This window comes from Bufo bufo, chromosome 2, assembly GCF_905171765.1.
Source record: "Bufo bufo chromosome 2, aBufBuf1.1, whole genome shotgun sequence".
Classification (NCBI taxonomy): Eukaryota; Metazoa; Chordata; class Amphibia; order Anura; family Bufonidae; genus Bufo; species Bufo bufo.
Window position 1 is genome coordinate 23,905,148 of NC_053390.1, and position 19,845 is coordinate 23,924,992.

The 19,845-nt window shown below is 45.8% G+C and overlaps 3 protein-coding genes and 1 long non-coding RNA gene across 4 annotated transcripts in view; 1 reads left to right on the forward strand and 3 right to left on the reverse strand.

Moving 5' to 3' along the window:
• The window catches only part of LOC120991124 (zinc finger protein 585A-like), a 2,129,672-nt gene that overhangs the window by 679,539 nt on the left and 1,430,288 nt on the right, over positions 1 to 19,845 (reverse strand). The gene's annotated exons all lie outside the window — the stretch shown is intronic.
• The window catches only part of LOC120991886 (oocyte zinc finger protein XlCOF6.1-like), a 400,346-nt gene that overhangs the window by 150,920 nt on the left and 229,581 nt on the right, over positions 1 to 19,845 (forward strand). The window lies entirely within an intron of this gene.
• The window catches only part of LOC120991887 (zinc finger protein 850-like), a 200,762-nt gene that overhangs the window by 9,384 nt on the left and 171,533 nt on the right, over positions 1 to 19,845 (reverse strand). The window lies entirely within an intron of this gene.
• Positions 8,360 to 9,305, reverse strand: LOC120991193. The gene is made up of 3 exons (XR_005776546.1): positions 9,248 to 9,305; positions 8,717 to 8,841; positions 8,360 to 8,409 (listed from the first exon to the last, which is right to left on the reverse strand). It is a non-coding gene; the product is annotated as an uncharacterized LOC120991193 (long non-coding RNA).

A 19,845-nucleotide genomic window follows, 5' to 3' on the forward strand; every position in this document is an offset into this window, starting at 1 on the left:
CAAGGTCTATTCATATTGATAGGTAGTCAGGGCCCGGATTAGGGTTGTGTAGGAAGTGACCTGTTTCTTCCCTAGTTTCCAAGCCCAGTTACTGTTCCCCTTCCCTCCTGTGTTCAGTGTGGAGTTTCCCCCCCACACTGATCGTGACATTATCAACCACCAAAAAAAAAAACGCCATTTCGTTCAGGTCAGTGCAGCTATGGATCCTATGTCTCTAATGGTCGAACAGCTGCAGGGACTGTCATTGGAGGTAGCTGACCCCCGCGCGACAGTCTTACGGATTCAGAGACCACAGACGGCTGGTTCCGATGGCCAGGCCTGCCCCGAACCTAAGGTTGCCCTCCCGGACAGATTTTCTGGGGGTAGTGACAATTTCATTTGGTTCAGGGAATCGTCTAAATTGTACTTTAAGCTGCATCCATACTCTTCTGGGGATGAGTGCCAACGTGTGGGTATGATCATTTCTTTGCTTAAGGATGATGCACAGTCTTGGGCTTTTTCCCTGGATCACCGCCCCTCCAGTAGGTTGATGAATGTTTTAGAGCCTTAGGTCTTATTTATGATGACCTGGATCAGATCTCTCAGGCTGAGACCAAGTTACGTGGTTTGAATTTAGGAGATGGGCTACGGATACGTAGTGGAATGATCCTGCTCTCTGTAGCCAGTTCTGTCAGGGTCCATCTGAGAGGCTGTAGGACGCGTTGGCCTTTTATTAAAAACGAGTCATTGGAAGCAGCCATATCCCTTGCTGTACGTCTGGATAGACGCCTGAGGGGGGGATCTAAGAGTCCTCATCCTCAGGACGTACTGTCAAATAAGGTGGCGGCTTCCTTTGACACTTATGGTAAAGAGACACCTAACGCTTAATCCCCAAATTACTATTGGTGGTGTGGGTGGGGAGTAAGAAAACTTACTTTTGTCATTTACTGGTAGTACCCGATTTCTCCTGTCTGCCGAGGTGGTGCTAAAGTCCAAAACTGTGGAAATCAAGGTATTTATTGACAGTAGGGCTGGGGTTAACCTGATTGATGGACAGTTTCTTCATATTCATGGGTTGACTACTAGTGCACTAGAGAGAAGCATTTCTGTCTTTACAATTGATTCTGCACCTCTTACCCAAAAATGCCTGTCGCAGGTGGTAAATGACATCCATTTAAGAGTGGGTGATCTCCATCAGGAATCTGTCTCGTGTTATGTGTTGGAGGGTCTGCCTGCTCCGATGGTCTTGGGCTTACCATGGTTAAGCAAACATAACCCTACCATCGACTGGTTAGCGAGACAGATACTCGATTGGAGTGATTTTTGCATGGACAACTGTCGTAACTTCGTTCATTTCAGAATTTTCTGATTTGTTTTCCGAGAGTGGTAACCAGGAGTTACCCCCGCATCAGGAGTATGATTGTCCCATCAATCTTATTCCTGGAGCTAAACTGCACAAATCTCGGTTAGATTGCCCCCTTCCTTTGATTCCGGATTTGTTTAGTCAGATTGTCGGTGCCAAGGTGTTCTCTAAATTGGATCTGAGGGGGGGCATATAATCTGATAAGGATCAGGGAGGGAGATGAGTGGAAGACGGCATTTAATACCTCTGAGGGTCATTTAAAAAACCTGGTCATGCCCTTTGGGTTAAACAACGCTCCAGCGGTTTTTCAACACTTTATCAATGACATCTTTCATCATCTGGTGGGGAGATTTGTTGTTGTATATCTGGATGACATACTAATTTATTCTCCAGACATGGAGACTAATAAGGATCATGTGAAACAGGTTTTACAGATCCTAAGAGAGAATAAATTGTATGCGAAGATGGAAAAATGTGTTTTTGCTGTTCAGGAAGTGCAATTCCTGGGTTACCTGATCTCATCCTCAGGTTTTCGTATGGGTCCCGAGAAAGTCCATGCGGTGTTGGACTGGGATCAACCCAAAAATCTGAAAGCGCTTATGCGGTTTTTGGGATTCACCAACTACTAGCGTAAATTCATCTTGAACTATTCAACTGTGGTTAAACCTTTAACAGACATGACTAGGAAGGGGGGCGATTTCTCAGTTTGGTCTGAGGCGGCATTATAAGCCATTTCTGCTGTGAAGGAATGTTTTGCTTCAGCCCCTATTCTGGTGCAACCGGACGTGTCTCAGCCATTAATTGTAGAGGTTGACGCATCCGAGGTAGGGGTGGGAGCAGTTTTGTCGCAAGGTCCTTCACCTAGTAAATGGCTCCCATGTGCTTTTTTCTCTAAAAAAACTTTCGACTGCTGAAAGAAATTAGGACGTGGGTAATAGAGAATTGCTGGCCATTAAGGCTACTTTCACACTGGCATTTCTGGGTCCGCTTGAGAGATCCGTTTCAGGGCTCTCACAAGCAGCCCAAAACGGATCAGTTCAGCCCCAATGCATTCTGAATGGATAAGGATCCGTTGAGAATGCATCAGTTTGGCTCCGTTGCGCCTGTATTCCGCTCTGGAGGTGGACACCAAAACGCTGCTTGCAGCGTTTTGATGTTCGCCTGACGATACGGAGGCAAACTGATCCGTCCTGACTTACAATGTAAGTCAATGGGGACAGATCTGTTTTCACTAACACAATATGGTGCAATTGAAAATGGATCCGTCCCCCATTGACTCTCAATGTAAGTCAGGATGGATCCGTTTTGACTTAGACTTTTTTTTGAAAGAATAATGCAAACAGATCCGTTCTGAACGGATACAAGCATTTGCATTATCGGTGCAGATCCGTCTGTGCAGATACCAGACGGATCCGCACTGAACGCAGGTGTGAAAGTAGCCCAAGTTGGCTTTTGAAGGATGGCGCCATTGGTTGGAAGGAGCAATTCATCCTATTACGGCAATTACTGATCACAAAAATCTGTCTTACCTTGAGTCGGCTAAACTACTGAATCCAAGGCAGGCCAGATGGTCGCTGTTTTTCCACCAGATTTAACTTTATTGTCACCTACCGCCCTGGGGTTAAAAACGTCAAGGCGCATCTTAAGCCCCACCCGGCAGAAATCGCCTGTTGTGCGCTGTCTCCATATGGCAGAACCTTACAATCCCCACGTTGGACAGATTATAAGAGCAGCACAGATCAGCCACTGGTTATGTAAGAGCACGTTCACACATGGCAGATCAGATGCAGACATTTCTGTCACTGTCCCGCTCCTCTGACTGTGGCTTGAAATAAGGAGGGGGGGGGATCCGACCTCCTCCTCCAGTCACTTGTAGCAGGTTGTATCTTCTCTGCTCGTGGAGTGACTAGAGGATCCCAGACATGAAGTGCAGGAGAACGACTGGAAAGTGACTATGATGGACTCTCCTTATAAAAGTAAGGACCTGTTCACACCTCGTCTGAGCCTCCAGCAGAACATATGTGCGGAGGGTTTCCTGATATCTCCCTCTGACAGAAGCTCCGACGTCAGGCTCTATACAGTCACACAGGGGCGGACATTGCCCATAAGCTCCATGTATGATCTACACTGTATACGCTGCAGAACACGGATTTCACAGGGCGCCTCTGATAGAGCAGTGTAGTCTACTATACCGGCCCGACGGAGGCCAGAAGGGCACACTACCATCATGTGACTGGAGCTCTATAGATATGACCGACATATAAAGAACACGGAGCATCTAATGTAATGTGAGAAGAAACTGTGGAGCGCCTCCATTACATGTCACTGCACACACGTGTATACACTGCACATGACGGCTCTTACCCTGTGATATAAGAGGCTGGTGTTCCTCCATTACATGTCACTGCACACACGTGTATACACTGCACATGACGGCTCTTACCTTGTGATATAAGAGGCTGGTGCTCCTCCATTACATGTCACTGCACACACGTGTATACACTGCACATGACGGCTCTTACCTTGTGATATAAGAGGCTGGTGCTCCTCCATTACATGTCACTGCACACACGTGTACACACTGCACATGACGGCTCTTACCTTGTGATATAAGAGGCTGGTGCTCCTCCATTACATGTCACTGCACACACGTGTACACACTGCACATGACGGGTCTTACCTTGTGATATAAGAGGCTGGTGTTCCTCCATTACATGTCACTGCACACACGTGTATACACTGCACATGACGGCTCTTACCTTGTGATATAAGAGGCTGGTACTCCTCCATTACATGTCACTGCACACACGTGTATACACTGCACATGACGGCTCTTACCTTGTGATATAAGAGGCTGGTGCTCCTCCATTACATGTCACTGCACACACGTGTATACACTGCACATGACGGGTCTTACCTTGTGATATAAGAGGCTGGTGCTCCTCCATTACATGTCACTGCACACACGTGTATACACTGCACATGACGGGTCTTACCTTGTGATATAAGAGGCTGGTGCTCCTCCATTACATGTCACTGCACACACGTGTATACACTGCACATGACGGCTCTTACCTTGTGATATAAGAGGCTGGTGCTCCTCCATTACATGTCACTGCACACACGTGTACACACTGCACATGACGGGTCTTACCTTGTGATATAAGAGGCTGGTGCTCCTCCATTACATGTCACTGCACACACTGCACATGACGGGTCTTACCTTGTGATATAAGAGGCTGGTGCTCCTCCATTACATGTCACTGCACACACTTGTATACACTGCACATGACTGCTCTTACCCTGTGATATAAGAGGCTGGTGCTCCTCCATTACATGTCACTGCACACACGTGTATACACTGCACATGACGGCTCTTACCTTGTGATATAAGAGGCTGGTGCTCCTCCATTACATGTCACTGCACACACGTGTATACACTGCACATGACGGCTCTTACCCTGTGATATAAGAGGCTGGTGCTCCTCCATTACATGTCACTGCACACACGTGTATACACTGCACATGACGGGTCTTACCTTGTGATATAAGAGGCTGGTGCTCCTCCATTACATGTCACTGCACACACGTGTATACACTGCACATGACGGCTCTTACCTTGTGATATAAGAGGCTGGTGCTCCTCCATTACATGTCACTGCACACACGTGTACACACTGCACATGACGGGTCTTACCTTGTGATATAAGAGGCTGGTGCTCCTCCATTACATGTCACTGCACACACTGCACATGACGGGTCTTACCTTGTGATATAAGAGGCTGGTGCTCCTCCATTACATGTCACTGCACACACGTGTATACACTGCACATGACTGCTCTTACCCTGTGATATAAGAGGCTGGTGCTCCTCCATTACATGTCACTGCACACACGTGTATACACTGCACATGACGGCTCTTACCTTGTGATATAAGAGGCTGGTGCTCCTCCATTACATGTCACTGCACACACGTGTATACACTGCACATGACGGCTCTTACCTTGTGATATAAGAGGCTGGTGCTCCTCCATTACATGTCACTGCACACACGTGTATACACTGCACATGACGGGTCTTACCTTGTGATATAAGAGGCTGGTGCTCCTCCATTACATGTCACTGCACACACGTGTATACACTGCACATGACGGCTCTTACCCTGTGATATAAGAGGCTGGTGCTCCTCCATTACATGTCACTGCACACACGTGTATACACTGCACATGACGGGTCTTACCTTGTGATATAAGAGGCTGGTGCTCCTCCATTACATGTCACTGCACACACGTGTATACACTGCACATGACGGCTCTTACCTTGTGATATAAGAGGCTGGTGCTCCTCCATTACATGTCACTGCACACACGTGTACACACTGCACATGACGGGTCTTACCTTGTGATATAAGAGGCTGGTGCTCCTCCATTACATGTCACTGCACACACTGCACATGACGGGTCTTACCTTGTGATATAAGAGGCTGGTGCTCCTCCATTACATGTCACTGCACACACGTGTATACACTGCACATGACGGCTCTTACCCTGTGATATAAGAGGCTGGTGCTCCTCCATTACATGTCACTGCACACACGTGTATACACTGCACATGACGGCTCTTACCCTGTGATATAAGAGGCTGGTGCTCCTCTATTACATGTCACTGCACACACGTGTATACACTGCACATGACGGCTCTTACCCTGTGATATAAGAGGCTGGTGCTCCTCCATTACATGTCACTGCACACACGTGTATACACTGCACATGACGGCTCTTACCTTGTGATATAAGAGGCTGGTGCTCCTCCATTACATGTCACTGCACACACGTGTATACACTGCACATGATGGCTCTTACCTTGTGATATAAGAGGCTGGTGCTCCTCCATTACACGTCACTGCACACACGTGTATACACTGCACATGACGGGTCTTACCTTGTGATATACGAGGCTGGTGCTCCTCCATTACATGTCACTGCACACACGTGTATACACTGCACATGACGGGTCTTACCCTGTGATATAAGAGGCTGGTGCTCCTCCATTACATGTCACTGCACACACGTGTATACACTGCACATGACGGGTCTTACCCTGTGATATAAGAGGCTGGTGCTCCTCCATTACATGTCACTGCACACACGTGTATACACTGCACATGACGGCTCTTACCCTGTGATATAAGAGGCTGGTGCTCCTCCATTACATGTCACTGCACACACATGTATACACTGCACATGACGGGTCTTACCTTGTGATATAAGAGGCTGGTGCTCCTCCATTACATGTCACTGCACACACGTGTATACACTGCACATGACGGGTCTTACCCTGTGATATAAGAGGCCGGTGCTCCTCCATTACATGTCACTGCACACACGTGTACACACTGCACATGACGGCTCTTACCTTGTGATATAAGAGGCTGGTGCTCCTCCATTACATGTCACTGCACACACGTGTATACACTGCACATGACGGGTCTTACCTTGTGATATAAGACGGCCGGTGCTCCTCCATTACATGTCACTGCACACACGTGTATACACTGCACATGACGGGTCTTACCTTGTGGTATAAGAGGCCGGTGCTCCTCCATTACATGTCACTGCACACACGTGTATACACTGCACATGACGGCTCTTACCTTGTGATATAAGAGGCTGGTGCTCCTCCATTACATGTCACTGCACACACGTGTATACACTGCACATGACGGCTCTTACCTTGTGATATAAGAGGCTGGTGCTCCTCCATTACATGTCACTGCACACACGTGTATACACTGCACATGACGGGTCTTATCCTGTGATATAAGAGGCTGGTGCTCCTCCATTACATGTCACTGCACACACGTGTATACACTGCACATGACGGCTCTTACCTTGTGATATAAGAGGCTGGTGCTCCTCCATTACATGTCACTGCACACACGTGTATACACTGCACATGGCGGCTCTTACCCTGTGATATAAGAGGCTGGTGCTCCTCCATTACATGTCACTGCACACACGTGTATACACTGCACATGACGGGTCTTACCTTGTGATATAAGAGGCTGGTGCTCCTCCATTACATGTCACTGCACACACGTGTATACACTGCACATGACGGGTCTCACCTTGTGATATAAGAGGCTGGTGCTCCTCCATTACATGTCACTGCACACACGTGTATACACTGCACATGGCGGCTCTTACCCTGTGATATAAGAGGCTGGTGCTCCTCCATTACATGTCACTGCACACACGTGTATACACTGCACATGACGGGTCTTACCTTGTGATATAAGAGGCTGGTGCTCCTCCATTACATGTCACTGCACACACGTGTATACACTGCACATGACGGGTCTCACCTTGTGATATAAGAGGCTGGTGCTCCTCCATTACATGTCACTGCACACACGTGTATACACTGCACATGACGGCTCTTACCTTGTGATATAAGAGGCTGGTGCTCCTCCATTACATGTCACTGCACACACGTGTATACACTGCACATGACGGCTCTTACCTTGTGATATAAGAGGCTGGTGCTCCTCCATTACATGTCACTGCACACACGTGTATACACTGCACATGACGGCTCTTACCCTGTGATATAAGAGGCTGGTGCTCCTCCATTACATGTCACTGCACACACGTGTACACACTGCACATGACGGCTCTTACCCTGTGATATAAGAGGCTGGTGCTCCTCCATCATGGCCTCCTTGTACAGATCCTTGTGTCCTTCTATATACTCCCACTCCTCCATGGAGAAATAGACAGTGACGTCCTGACACCTTATAGGAACCTGACAACACAATGACACCGTCATCACCCAGACTCCTCCAGTGCTGTTACTGGAGAATTTCCCAGCATTCCCAGCAGTGTCACCTCTCCAGTCAGCAGCTCCATCATCTTGTGGGTGAGCTCTAGGATCTTCTGCTCATGTATCAGGGGGTGAGGGGGAGGCTCTGTGATGGGGTGAGGGGTCCTGCTCCGCCCTCCTGACTCCTGGAGATGGATGATGGGAGTCACACAGTCCCCCGATGTCTTCTTCACTATTGTGTACTCCTGTGGATGGAGAGAGACACTTAGGGAATAAACCCTTCAGGGGCCATGTGCTCTCCTCCGGCCCTTTCCTCCTGGTACAACGTGCCTACTTACCTCCTCATGGCTCCTACAACATGACTATTGGTCACATGACACATCACTCACCATACTGGGGGCTGATCTTCAGGTTCTCCATCACTTGGAAGGTCTGGAGGCCGTTCTCCAGGACCCTGGACTCTTCCTATCACTTCCTATGATGGATTCTCCTTCCCGACGTCCGACTTGTTACAGAATACAATAAAGAGGAGAGAAATCTAGAAAAGTTTACCTCTCCGCTCAGCAGGGAGATGATCTCCAAGGTGAGGTCTAATATTCTTCTGCTGATCTCCTTCCTGTCCATCCTTGGTGGATCATTCAGGAGAAGACTCGTATTGCTGGTTTTCTTCATGACGTCTCCAAAAAACAGGAATAAAGGTTAATCAGTGAGTCCCATGTCCCCGATAATGAGGCCGAAAAAAGTACAACTCATCCCGCAAAACTCAGACCCTCATAAAGCTGCACTGACGGAAAAACCCTGAGCTCCGGGTGTATCTAAGCTCCTGGCAGTGCAGTGTGTATCTAAGCTCCTGGCAGTGCAGGGTGTATCTAAGCTCCTGGCAGTGAAAACCTAAGTTACAGGGAGCAGATTCTCTCATCCAGCACAGAATGATGACAACCCCCACTATCCCCACTACTACTCCTCCCCCCATCATACTAAGCTGAGGAGCGGAGAAGGATTCCTTGTGTGTAATGGAGGAGAATCTCCAGAGGTGACATGTCTGAGCTCTCCACCACACTGTCTCCTCACAGCTCATCTTACCTGCAGGCTGGAGGAATGGCTGATACCAGAGAGAACAAGAGCCCTGACTACCGACCAGGACCTGCCCAGTATCTGCTGCACTGCCAGAGCTGAAGGACCTGAGATGACGTCACCGTCATGTGATCCGTGCAGGGGGCGGGGCTCAACAGTGGGGAGAGGAGGTGGTAAAGGACCTGGGATGATGTCACCATCATGTGATCAGTGCAGGGGGCGGGGTTCAGCAGTGCAGAGGAGATGAGGTGGTGAAAGACCTAGAGTGACATCACTGTCATGTGATCAGTGCAAGGGGCGGAGCTCAGTACTGGATTGGATAAGATGTGGAGATGGGCTTGTTGTGATGGTCATGTGACATGAGGGGGCGGGGCTGCTGTGCTGTGTGATGTATTCGGAGTAGAGATGGGAAGTTCAAATCTTTTAAATGAATTGTTTATTATGAATCAGTTTATTCAAAAGATCTGATTAAGGAATCGAATCTTCAATTCTTGCGGAGTCGGCCGATCTGACCGCTATCGATGTTGGCTGTGACAACAGCCCATCAGAATGTGGTGCGCATGCGCAGTAACATAGAAACATAGAAACATAGAATGTGTCGGCAGATAAGAACCATTTGGCCCATCTAGTCTGCCCAATATACTGAGTACTATGGATAGCCCCCGGCCCTATCTTATATGAAGGATGGCCTTATGCCTATCCCATGCATGCTTAAACCCCTTCACTGTATTTGCAGCTACCACTTCTGCTTTGGCACAGTTGATCGCGTTACCGGCGGCAGAGGGAGATGAGCTCTTCCATTGTGGAAGCGCTGATCTCTACATTCATCTGTATCGCTGGCCTTAGTACGGTGATACAGATGGATGCTGCGGCGGGGAGAGGCGTCTCCCTTCCCCAGTCCTCTCATAGTCTATAGGCACTAGGCCTGCAACCTATCAGAGGCCGGAGCGATGACATCATCACGCCGTCTGAGCCGTACAGCGTCAAGAAAGTAAGTATATGGGTTTATTTTTTATTTATTTACACTTTGCTAGGGGCCCTGTCTGGCACTAATGGGGGGCATCTACTGGGGGCCGTATCTTATGTACTGGCACACACGGGGGGCACTATGGAGGGGGAGGAGCACTATGGGGGCCCTATCTTATATAATAGCACATATGGGGGGGCACTATGGACAAGGGGGGAGCACTATGGGGGCATCTACTGGTGACCCTATCTTATATACTGGCACACATGGGGGCCACTATGGAGAATGGGAGCACTATTAGAGTCATTATATAGGGGCATTATACTGGCACACATTATGGGGGCATTTTATACTGGCACATTGTCGGGGACAAGGGGAGGCGCACTTTTGGTGCCCGATATAGGAGTATTTTTTACTGGTGAAAAGTATAGGGCACTATGGGGACCTTGGCCTTGGCACGAAGAGAGTTTTTTGGGCACACGGTAGGGGGCATTGGCACACATTATGAGCGTACTATGGGGACATTGGCTCTACAGGGGGCACTAAGAGGAGGTATTTTTTATACTGCCACACAACAGGGCACTTTTATATACTGGCGCACATTATAAGGGGGCATTTTTCTACTGTTACACAAAGAGTTATAAAGAGAATTATTACTACTGGGGGCTTTATTACAGTTGAGGGACTATGAGGAACTTGAATACTAGTATGAGCACTATGGGAGTATTATTACTTCTAGGACACAGTGCGGACTTTATTACTGCAGGGGCACTATTACTACTACGTGTTGTCTGGTAGATAATTATTACTATTGGTGGGATGCTGGGGAGCAATGTTACTGTGGGGGGCACCTTGGCACAGTATCAGCTTAATAAACAACCGATACGTTGATATTAATAGTAGAATATAGGGGTCACTGAACAGATAACCAAAAACATTACAGACATACAGTATGAACTCAATCTTTATTGTTTAAAAAAAGAACAATTGAATACATAATACAGCAAAAAATGCATATAGTGTCAGCATTGCGGGAAAATACTGCGACAAGTCTAAAACCACCGTCCCTCCAACACCAAGAAGTCCTATGGTTCGTCTTGCAGTCAGCAGAGAGATTGCGCACCAACAATTACCTACAAATATTGTGTAAAAACCACATATAAAAGTATAAATAGTGGCATATCTACTACCTAGACCTTATGCCGTGATACCTTACCATACCCATTGCAGTGTCATTGCCTATAAGTTAGACATATAAAATATGTACATGAAAATAAAACATCAGTCCTGCGTTTCTGGGGAACTGAGAAGCTATATATGGGTCCCAGAGGTGGCAATCTCGATAAGAGGCTCCTGCAGAGTGAAGCACGATGGATCCAAAGACTTAACACCATGAGACACAACTGGTTTAGCCATTTGGCTCCAAGAGAAGTATATAGTGGGCTCAGCATGCATGTTGGTACTTGTATCCCTGGATCCGATGAAAGCTGTAATGGCACCGGACGGGGTTAAAAGTAGAGTGTGCTTGGCGTGCACGCTGATCTGCATTCCCTGGACTTTGTGTGGCTGTCATGGCCCATAAACAGGTAGGAACTAGTGTTAGGGACCACTCAATAGAGGCGACCTTGACGTGGTGAGTGGCTTATTACGCTTTGGCCAAAATGTACACCAATGTCTCATCAAGCATGGAGGCAGGGCAGAATGCTGGATGCAGAGTGCGATCACATTTGTATTTTCCGTTTATATATACATATAAAGTAAAAATCAGCCTAAGGATAGGCATGATATGAAGTTAGTTTGCAGCACATGCTAAAAGTGGGTAAGTGATGGCGTTCTACCATCAGGATAACTGAATGCATCCTATAACGTGATAGATGTATATATACAAACTCCTGGAGTTATTACGTACACATCGAGAAAATGCTATTCCTTTAAAAGCAGTCAGTACCTTTATCCCATATCTACGTAAGCCTCCAATATTACTCTAAAATCCGGATTTTTTTTGCGCATGTAAACCAAAGACTAATTTCAAGTCTCCAAATAAAGGGATCAATTATATAGATGGGAATAACTAACCTCACACATTCCAGTAGACCATTTTGGTCCTAGTGTATCCCTTGTCTAAATTCCGGCACCTCAAAGTATAGATAGAGCATTCAAGTGTCGGTGTAAGTGGAGATCTTGAATAGCCTAAGACCCAACGCATGCGTATTCGATATTCTGGAAATCGGACTCTTCAAAGTTCCTAACGCATGCGCGTTGTTAAGTATATGAGGAGCTTTTCTAAAAAAAATCTCTAAGTAGTAGCGCAGGCGCCCTGAACATTTGCAATCGGGAAAATCTATCTTCTGACGCCTGCGCACCTTGAGATTGCTCGATTTCCTGAACAAAGTCCGAACACATGCGCACTGACTATTTGGACCGGAATGCTGAATTCTCTAAGTCCTAGCGCATGCGCGCTGAATCACTGGAGTCGAAAAAATATTTAAGTTTCGGACGCAGGCGAGAAACTAACCATCTGATTTGCCTAGAAATCTAACATCGTGACCTAAGAGATGGATACGACTGGCCCGAAAAGGTATCACTCAACACGAGATGGAATTGTTACAGGTTACTAATAGGAGAGATCCGCCCTAAGGGTATAAAGGACCTCCCATAGAAAATGCTCGTGTTGATAGTAGCTCCATTTCCCCTGAAGACGCCGCATATAGCGGTGAAACATGTTGGGGGAGCTGCATCTTTAATACTTTTAAAAAAAATGATGGCAGGGCAAATAACCTAATAGGAGCACGGCGAGCTGCAGACGCCGAACATACATAACTATACGATAGGGGCAGCATAGATAGGAATCAAAGTGCCAGTAGCATAGCTACCGAGAGACTCCTAGAAAGGTGTCAGATACAAAATAAAGAGCACTTCCCGTAGGGTAATTAGCCAACAGAGTGTAGTCCAGGTGATAGAGTGGCTGGTGCTGAACGACATTGCAGACATAAAAAATTACAATGATATAGACTACAGTCGTGGCCAAAAGTTTTGAGAATGACATAAATATTGGAAATTGGAAAAGTTGCTGCTTAAGTTTTTATAATAGCAATTTGCATATACTCCAGAATGTTATGAAGAGTGATCAGATGAATTGCATAGTCCTTCTTTGCCGTGAAAATTAACTTAATCCCAAAAAAACCTTTCCACTGCATTTCATTGCTGTCATTAAAGGACCTGCTGAGATCATTTCAGTAATCGTCTTGTTAACTCAGGTGTTGACGAGCACAAGGCTGGAGATCATTATGTCAGGCTGATTGGGTTAAAATGGCAGACTTGACATGTTAAAAGGAGGGTGATGCTTGAAATCATTATTCTTCCATTGTTAACCATGGTGACTTGCAAAGAAACGCATGCAGCCATCATTGCGTTACATAAAAATGGCTTCACAGGCAAGGATATTGTGGCTACTAAGATTGCACCTCAATCAACAATTTATAGGATCATCAAGAACTTCAAGGAAAGAGGTTCAATTCTTGTTAAGAAGGCTTCAGGGCGTCCAAGAAAGTCCAGCAAGCGCCAGGATCGTCTCCTAAAGAGGATTCAGCTGCGGGATCGGAGTGCCACCAGTGCAGAGCTTGCTCAGGAATGGCAGCAGGCAGGTGTGAGCGCATCTGCACACACAGTGAGGCCAAGACTTTTGGAAGATGGCCTGGTGTCAAGAAGGGCAGCAAAGAAGCCACTTCTCTCCAAAAAAAAACATCAGGGACAGATTGATCTTCTGCAGAAAGTATGGTGAATGGACTGCTGAGGACTGGGGCAAAGTCATATTCTCCGATGAAGCCTCTTTCCGATTGTTTGGGGCATCTGGAAAAAGGCTTGTCCGGAGAAGAAAAGGTGAGCGCTACCATCAGTCCTGTGTCATGCCAACAGTAAAGCATCCTGAGACCATTCATGTGTGGGGTTGCTTCTCATCCAAGGGAGTGGGCTCACTCACAATTTTGCCCAAAAACACAGCCATGAATAAAGAATGGTACCAAAACACCCTCCAACAGCAACTTCCAACAATCCAACAACAGTTTGATGAAGAACAATGCATTTTCCAGCACGATGAAGCACCGTGCCATAAGGCAAAAGTGATGACTAAGTGGCTCGGGGACCAAAACGTTGATATTTTGGGTCCATGGCCTGAAAAATCCCCAGATCTTAATCCCATTGAGAACTTGTGGTCAATCCTCAAGAGGCGGGTGGACAAACAACAACCCACTAATTCTGACAAACTCCAAGAAGTGATTATGAAAGAATGGGTTGCTATCAGTCAGGAATTGGCCCAGAAGTTGATTGAGAGCATGCCCAGTCGGATTGCAGAGGTCCTGAAAAAGAAGGGCCAACACTGCAAATACTGACTCTTTGCATAAATGTCATGTAATTGTCGATAAAAGCCTTTGAAACGTATGAAGTGCGTGTAATTATATTTCACTACATCACAGAAACAACTGAAACAAAGATCTAAAAGCAGTTTAGCAGCAAACTTTGTGAAAACTAATATTTGTGTCATTCTCAAAACTTTTGGCCACGACTGTACACTCTACCTCCAGATGGATATGCATTAATATCCTTCTGATCCACCAACGAAGTAGAGGAAATATACCGTCTGCCCCAAATACAGTTGCCCTCCATATGTATTTTTATTTTATTTTTTTATTTTCACTTTATGTTTTCGTGGTTGTGTATTGTTTAATAAATAAAAAATAAAAGCTATATTTTAAATAAAAGACCAGAAACAGGAAATTATAGTCTTCGACTATTGAAACATTATCTTTGACCAGTGGGTCCAGTGGGTCATTTGAAATATTATATCACCACATTCCTCCACACAAACTGCATTCATTAATAAATGGATCTCTAAGACCTGATGAAGCTGGTGGATTCACTAGAATACTCAATGCCATAAGGCCCACATAGGGCTTTTTCTAATGTACCTCCACCTCTGCTGCTGCTGAAATCTCACACTGCTCAGTACACACTGCAGTCTCCCTGGCTCCGTAGTAAGAGATCCACTTCTTCCAACAGCGGTTTCAGTGTGGAATTACAGTCTTTTACTTTATCTGCTGCTTTACTTTTCTGCAGCCTATACAGAGTGTGTGTGAGACAGCAACAGGTGAGGAGGTGCACTGAAAGGAGCTAATCAATTAAGCTATAGGTGGATGTAGACCGCTTGTGAATACAGGACTCATGTGCTGATGTCAGACAAGGAAAGGTTCAAAAAGGATTATACAGCCATTCAGATATGGAGTTTCAAAATAAGGCCTAAGAGAGCAATTTAATATTACATGCAATTTGCATTGGGAAGTCTGGTGAGAGACCTTTGTTAATATTGTTATGGAAAATACAATCATGGCCACCATCTACAACAAACAAGCAGGAGCACACCATTCAAACTGAGCCTCTGGCTGCACTCTTAGGACTGCAAGGTGCGCCAATTTAGCTTCCAGTGGTGGTTGACATCAGTGTGAAGAATTGAGGGATGAGGCTAAAATATAGCTCAGGGCAAGGACCTCAAAAGTAATGTTTTCTGAAATACTACCTGTACCACGAGCCACACAAGAAAGGCAGCAGGAGATTAGGGAGGTTAACAAGTGGCTCCAGAACTAGTGTAGGAAGGAGGGGTTTGGGTTCCTAGAGAACTGGGCCGACTTCTCTGTCAGCTACAGGCTCTATCGTAGGGATGGGCTGCACCTCAATGGGGAAGGGGCAGCTGTGTTAGGGGAGAAGATGGCTGGAAGGTTGGAGGAGTGTTTAAACTAGGGACTGGGGGGGAGGGAAATTACATTATAGGATGGGAAGATAGGGCAGATAGATGAGACCAGGGGCAAGGTAATGGGACTGGGGGAGTAATGGAAGGAGGTACTAGAACAGTTCAGAAGGAAAGGAGTAGGGTAAAAAATATACATAAACCTCTTAATTGTATGTATACTAATGCCAGAAGCCTGACTAATAAAACTGGGGAACTGGAATTAGTGATGTGTGAGGAGAACTATGACAGTGGGAATAACTGAGACACGGCTGGATGATAGCTATGACAGTGGGAATAACTGAGACACGGCTGGATGATAGCTATGACAGTGGGAATAACTGAGACATGGCTGGATGATAGCTATGACAGTGGGAATAACTGAGACACGGCTGGATGATAACTATGACAGTGGGAATAACTGAGACATGGCTGGATGATAGCTATGACAGTGGGAATAACTGAGACATGGCTGGATGATAGCTATGACAGTGGGAATAACTGAGACACGGCTGGATGATAGCTATGACAGTGGGAATAACTGAGACACGGCTGGATGATAGCTATGACATAGTGGGAATAACTGAGACACGGCTGGATGATAGCTATGACATAGTGGGAATAACTGAGACACGGCTGGATGATAGCTATGACTGTGGGAATAACAGATATGGCTGGATGATAGCTATGACAGTGGGAATAACTGAGACACGGCTGGATGATAGCTATGACTGTGGGAATAACAGATATGGCTGGATGATAGCTATGACAGTGGGAATAACTGAGACACGGCTGGATGATAGCTATGACAGTGGGAATAACTGAGACACGGCTGGATGATAGCTATGACAGTGGGAATAACTGAGACACGGCTGGATGATAGCTATGACAGTGGGAATAACTGAGACATGGCTGGATGATAGCTATGACAGTGGGAATAACTGAGACACGGCTGGATGATAGCTATGACAGTGGGAATAACTGAGACACGGCTGGATGATAGCTATGACAGTGGGAATAACTGAGACATGGCTGGATGATAGCTATGACAGTGGGAATAACTGAGACATGGCTGGATGATAGCTATGACAGTGGGAATAACTGAGACATGGCTGGATGATAGCTATGACTGTGGGAATAACTGAGACATGGCTGGATGATAGCTATGACAGTGGAAATAACTGAGACACGGCTGGATGATAGCTATGACAGTGGGAATAACTGAGACATGGCTGGATGATAGCTATGACAGTGGGAATAACTGAGACACGGCTGGATGATAGCTATGACAGTGGGAATAACTGAGACCTGGCTGGATGATAGCTATGACTGTGGGAATAACTGAGACACGGCTGGATGATAGCTATGACAGTGGGAATAACTGAGACACGGCTGGATGATGGCTATGACTGTGGGAATAACTGAGACACGGCTGGATGATAGCTATGACAGTGGGAATAACTGAGACACGGCTGGATGATAGTTATGACTAGGCAGTTAACGTACAGGGTTACAGTAGGTTTAGAAAGGATCGTCCAAACCGGAGAGGGGGGGTGGAGCTTGGCAGCAGAGAGAGATGCACATGGCGCTGTGAGCTCTGCTCTGGGTTCAGTGGATTCGAGCTTATAAAGCTATCCAAACCAGCCAAAGATGGGCAAGATTACAAGAAACAGGTCTAGAGACACCCCCAGTCCAATTAAAACTGGACTTAGACATGGAAAGATGGATAAATTTGACAGAAAAAACAGCGGCCCCGCGGGGAAAAAGGGAGCAAAGATGGCGTCAAGAGCGGATATACTCGCTGTCCACGGACAGAGAAAGTGAACAGGAGGCAGATCAAGAAAGAGACTTACCAGTCTCTAGACAATTTATAACAATCTCCTTTCAGACGCTATAGCTCAGGGATGGCCAACCTGCAGCTCTCCAGCTGTTGTAAAACTACAACTCCCACCATGCCCTTCTGTAGGCTGATAGCTGTAGGCAAACTGGGCATGCTGGGAGTTGTATATTTGCAACAGCTGGAGAGCCGCAGGTTGGCCATCCCTGCTATAGCTCCTCTGCGTAAAGATCTCCTTGATATCAAGCGTGACCTCAGGCAAGTCAAAGAAAGGCCAGCAAAAAACAGAAAAATGGAGCTCACACAGTACCATTATAGAAATATATACATTTTTATTGTAACATGATTAAAAAAATATGTATATATATATATATATATCATCATGGGGTGAAGGCGCGCCGAAACGCGCCTCGGGGTAGCTCCATTCTGGTTAGTCCTGCACACTACCTATTTGAGGGGAGTCTTTTCCTTAGCTTTGCTGGTTCCGGGTTATTTCTGTACCTGGTCTTTACTTCACATTCACTCCAGCTTAGGTATTCCCTTGTGCTAGAGCTTCTAACATCTTAAGCATTACGGTTAACATTACTGAGACTCATCTCTTATATGAACAACTTATTTACCATTGCTTAATCGTGCTGTAATTATATTGTATTGAGATATGCTTATTACCTTTTGGTATGTGTGCAGCGCCAGGATGGCGTTTTTTCTGTCACTCCCCTTCCTCCTTTTTTTTTTTCAAATCTTTATTTATTTTCAATTGTCAGCAAATATAAAGACAACGGTAAATGAGAAAAACTCAAAACAGTAACTGCTCCATAGTAAGCATAGCTGATCACAAGATTCAATTACAAAGTTACATGCAAGGGTAAGCTCTAGTAGACAAAGATAAAGACCGTAGATCTAGGCACACTTAAGCAATTTACATTCGACTTAGTACATGGCTCAATGATATGCATCTAATAAAAAACAGATTCTACCTGTCACATAACTAATCACCATGGATCCTATCTTGGTTAAATCCATCATGAACACCCAGAGTACATAGACTCAACATAAAAACCGTTGCAGAGTATGTATATGAATTACTCCCCTACTTTCCATCAGAAATAGATTTATACCACTCCTTCCAATTACTCCAGGCCAATATAAATTTATCATGAGTTAGAGATTCCCAGCTAGTTAATTCTTCCAGTTGGCATATCTCCTGGACCTTGCACATCCATTCTCGCGAACTAGGTGTTTCTTTGGATAACCAATATTTTGGTATTAGCAGTTTAGCAGATGCAATTAGTTGTGCCGGCAACGAGTGCGCTGCTAATTTGTAATTACAATCAGGCAAATTGAGAAGAGCTACCGATGGGGTGATAGGTGAATTTATTTTGCATATACTTTGCACTTTATTAGAGACCATGTCCCAAAAACTCTTAATTGATCGGCAAGACCACCAGATATGGTACATGGTTCCTCTAGTTTCACCGCATCTCCAGCAATCCGCAGAATGTGAGGGTGTAATAGTATGCAATTTGTCGGGTGTTTTGTACCATCTTGTAACTATTTTAAAAGAATTCTCTTGAATTTTAATCCAACGTGAGTAACCATGGGAATGGGCAAGTTTTCTCTCCGAGGTGTCCTCATCTATAGAAAGATCCATATCTTTCACCCATTGATCAATGTACTGTGGTCTGGTATCCGAGCCTATTTCCAATATTTTATTATAAAGCCGGGAGATTGCACCTTTACTGTTCACTGACTGATTCCAAATCGCATCATACCAAGTAGGGGTATAATTGCTTGAGGTGTCAGTTAAGTATTGCATGCAGATTTTGTTGAACTGTGAGTGATGTGTCAAGGTCCAGGGAACCCGCCCAAAAGTGGACTTCAAAGATGATATACTGGGAATTAGACGATTCACCAACAGGTCACCTACTGCTACATCCCCTAGAGCAGCCCATAATCCCATATCATCCCTAAAGTCTGTGTTGAACAAGTAAGGTAGATATCTGATGGGTGTAAGAGGTGAAATGCAG